This window comes from Citrus clementina, unplaced genomic scaffold (assembly GCF_000493195.1).
Source record: "Citrus clementina cultivar Clemenules unplaced genomic scaffold, Citrus_clementina_v1.0 scaffold_3, whole genome shotgun sequence".
Lineage (NCBI taxonomy): Eukaryota > Viridiplantae > Streptophyta > Magnoliopsida > Sapindales > Rutaceae > Citrus > Citrus x clementina.
This window is the reverse complement of record NW_006262339.1, coordinates 29,778,025-29,782,334: the sequence shown is the minus strand read 5'-3', so window position 1 is coordinate 29,782,334 and position 4,310 is coordinate 29,778,025.

Sequence of the window (4,310 nt, the reverse complement as noted above, 5' to 3'; positions counted from 1 at the left end):
ATAAAACTTGGGACTTCACTCGTCATTGTCGAAACAATAACGTTGTAACCGGAGGTTTGATATGAGCTTTCATAAAACCTTCTACAGAAAGTAAATGAAAACAAAATAGTTGATATGATTCTCATGTGGTGGGACGATGGTCCGATGGGATGGACCGTAGCTAAACCCAGTGACAATATGAAGAAATTTTGCAAATACAAAGAGTACAGTGGTCTCTTACTGCTCCAATAGGGTTTCTATATAAATTTAGTAAACAATATGATTGAATCTGATGTTTAAAAAGAACATAATGTTTGCATAATATATAAATATTTTTCAAGAATGCATAATAAATAATTAGACCAACCCAACAAAGAATGTTAGAAATCAAGGTGCCTGTGGATTTCAATTCTTCCCTACCTCTTCAGAATTTAAACTCAGTGACCCCCTAGCAGCGATTTCAGTTCCCGTTACCATAAAATAGAATCACTGTAACTTGGAAGACGATCAGGTAAGGCAAACATCAAATCCAGCCGCATATTTTTTAACCACCAGAGGCCAATGGGAGCTGGGCGGTAACAGGCTCAGGATCTGTCGTGCACATTGTTTCTTCATGTTCCTCTCAACAAATGTCTAAGCAGGTGGAAAAAAAAAAAAAGGCTTAGGCGAATTATATCATACTTGTCCAAGAAAGTTAAGTTTTGTTCAGGAATTTGTTCGAACAGTATGCATGCACTCAACAAGTCAAAGTTGAAAAACCTTCAACGCACTTCGTAGTTTCTAACAACAAATTGTCCGAACAGATCCGTCCATCAATTTGCAAATTGACTCACTTGAATATCTATCCTTGTTGGACAACAATTTGAGCGGAACCATTCCACCATAGACTTTAGCACTCGGCTGATTATTCTGCAGTTGAAGAACAATAACGTTAAAGATCGCATCCTGGATACTTTTGTAAACAGAAGTTGTTTAACGAGTCTTGATCTCAATAGCAATAAGTAGGAGGGCAATTACGAAAATCTTTAGCTATTTGTACTGAGCTGGAAAAGGGATCAGGAGTTCAATTTATAGGTGATACTACTACGACGATTCTGTGACGGTGGCAATGAAAAGGAGAGATGTTCTAATGTACAAGATCTTGATCATATATAGAGCTATGGACATTTCCAGCAATCACTTCCACGGAGAGATTCCAAACATACTTAGGGTGTGTTTAGAATTAAGATTAGACAGCTGTAGCTTAAAAATTACATTATTAAAATGTTTTGTAAACGCTAACAGCTGTAAGTTGGAAAATATGTTAATACGATTTTTTACTTGTAAAATAGAAAATCTATTATATCTTTAATAATTTAATAATTTTGTCAAAATTATTATTTAAAATTTATATTTATTACATATTACTAATTTTTGTTTCATAGATATGATTTTTTTTTTCTACAGCAGCTATATCTTAAAAATTACAGTACTTCAATCTCAAAAAAGACCTTAATTAGAAACTTTAAATCAATCGAAGTGTTCAATCGTTAAAAAAAAAATCCTCCAATCCTTAATTCAATTATCTCATTCAGATATATGTATGTATAAGTTAAGCTAATATGGACCTTCACAATTGCAATGTGCAAAAGTCTCCAAACTATGAGCATTGAGAGCTAATGGGAGATTGTTGGAAAAATATGCTCTTTAAAAGCATATGTGTTTATTTAATTGTAATAAACAATTTTGCTTATTAATAAAATAAATGAGGTATTTTATTCAAATATCTTAATTGCATTAATATTTGTATTAAAGTCCATTTAATCATATTATATGTATTTATGTGATCACTATGTGGATTCACAGAATACATAAATACAAGTTATCTTATGATTAAATAAATTTAGTTTGCAGTTGATAAATAAAGTTGGGCACTTTATTTAGGCATAGACTGTAATAAATTCATTAAATGATTTGTCTTAATCATGTATGAATTTATTGATGTAGTACGACTACATTGACAGGATCACATATGAGATTTAATTAACTTTGTAATAACTGTCAGACTTATTAAATCTCATAGGCGTTGATTTTACTGTAATCTTAATCTTGAGTTAATTATGATTTCATGATTGTAATTGTTATTCCATTTGAGTTACCAATGGGCACGACACATCCTTGTGGTTAAGATTACCCAGTATCTTGGTGAGAGCAATTATGAGTATTGGAGTTATAGATTAACAATATAGAATTTGTACAACACATCTCTTGATGGGTTTTCGGCACTTGATCATAGAATTCTCTGGCCAGAGTGTGTCAACATATTTAGTATGTTGAAAATGATCATTAGAGAAAACCTGTAAGGATAAAGGAATAAGATGTTATTAAATTGATTGGACTGTTGAGATATCAGTTAATTAACGATGTGGTATAAAGGATTGTGCAGTAAAGAAATCAATGTGGCTTGTGATGAATTATTATTCGAGCATACAATTATGGAAGTCAGTTCCAATCTTTTAGTGGAGTAAATTTGGAATTAAATAATTGGGCTGGTTTAATTACAGGCCTAATTATTGTAGCCACTATTGTATGTTCCCAAATGATCCCCGGGTTAGCTCATTTAATTGATTGCACCACTACTGGACTAACAAGTAAGATAACTAGCTATTTGGGTCAAAAGCCTAAATATATCATTTAGTGGGAGGCTCTATTTAATTAGCTTTTGTGTAAGGGGCCTTATTTTATTTTACAAGGTGGGTCCCCTATAGAAAAAGCAAATAACGTGGGTTTTGTTTTTTTTTTTTTATTTGGAGCCTAAGGTTTTCACTAAAGGGTGATATAAAAGGCTTATTTTTCTCTAAAGAAAAGTGAGCAGCCACTTTATACAAATCAGAGTATAAGATTTTTCTCTCTATTGTTGAGAGAAAAATTTTCTCGTGCTAGTTGCTTTGGTAGTGATAAAGGCGCCCACACGTCAAGTGCAGATCGAACCTGAGTCATAACCTGGAAGATCATTGGTGACAGTTCGTGATCTAACAAGCGTGGTGGTGACGGATCGTGATCTAAAAGGAGTGGTGGTGGCGGATCGTGATCTAGGAGCCTAAATCACTTCAACGGAAAAAGCCAACTCGGATTTTCAAGGTACGATTTCTAGAATACAAATTCTTATATATTATATGAGAGCGATCTTCAAAGGATTTAAAAAAAAAAATTTAAAAACCTGATTTTTCCCCAACACATATGCGCTAGGATTGAATGACATCCCTTCAATTTTAATTTAGTGAGTAAAACAATTTACAAAATTTTAACATAACAGACCATCAGGTAAAATTTAATCGGCCCCATTAGAGATCCAAATGAAATAGAGAAGCAGAGGCGTAAGAAGGAGAAATCAATAAGGAGACTGATTTGAATTTCTTGGAGTACAGATTTTTTGAACGATTATTTTTCGTGTAAATTGCTTTATGACTTTCTTGCAGGTTAATTGATGAGTGAGTATTTTCGCGAATACTCAATTTGTTTTATTTGAGAATGCTATATTCGGAAAAAAGAAAAAAAATGTTAAATTCAAACAAGTTTTCTCGCTTGAAGGTTTTTTATATCAATTTTTTTTTAGTAATATTTTAGACATTGTTGGAATTTATTTTTACGACAAATAGAGACAACAAAAGAGAAAAACAGTCAGCATGTGAGTATGTGACGGTGTTATATTAATAGATAATAATTTAATCCTTCCGTCCGATTCTCCACTACTTATTATTATTTTGTTTTTGGTTTCAGTAACTTCCATCTGTTGGATTTCAGTCAACAAATCCTAAAAACTGATATTGGCCGGCTGAAAGGATGCAGAAAATTGGACGGCTGAAAGGATACAGAAAATTTAACTCATGTGCGGCCATTATTTCTCGTATATACTGACTGATTATACTATTTCAAAATTCAATTTATTAGCTAAAAATTCCACATGCTCGTACTTAAAAACATATATTTACTTTAACATTAATTGATGGGTACACTTTATTGATTTTTTTTTCTTTTTTGTGCTTTGCATGCTTGCTTAATTCACACCGTTTGGACGATCATGCATTTCATGGATTTTTTTTTCTTTTTTTTTTTTGGGTCCGTTAATTGCATATCATAATTTGATGGAGATTCCAAGTCTAACAACCAACCCTTGATGGAGATTCCAAGTCTAACAAGCTACTTCTAATAATGACAATATATATGTTGTTCTCCACTTATTTGTTTTGGTGTTTTCATTGTGAAAAACAGAATAGATAATTAAATCCTTTTTCTTTCATTATATTTTGGTTCTTACAAGAACATTTGTGAGAGTTTTATCTCTCCTTTTT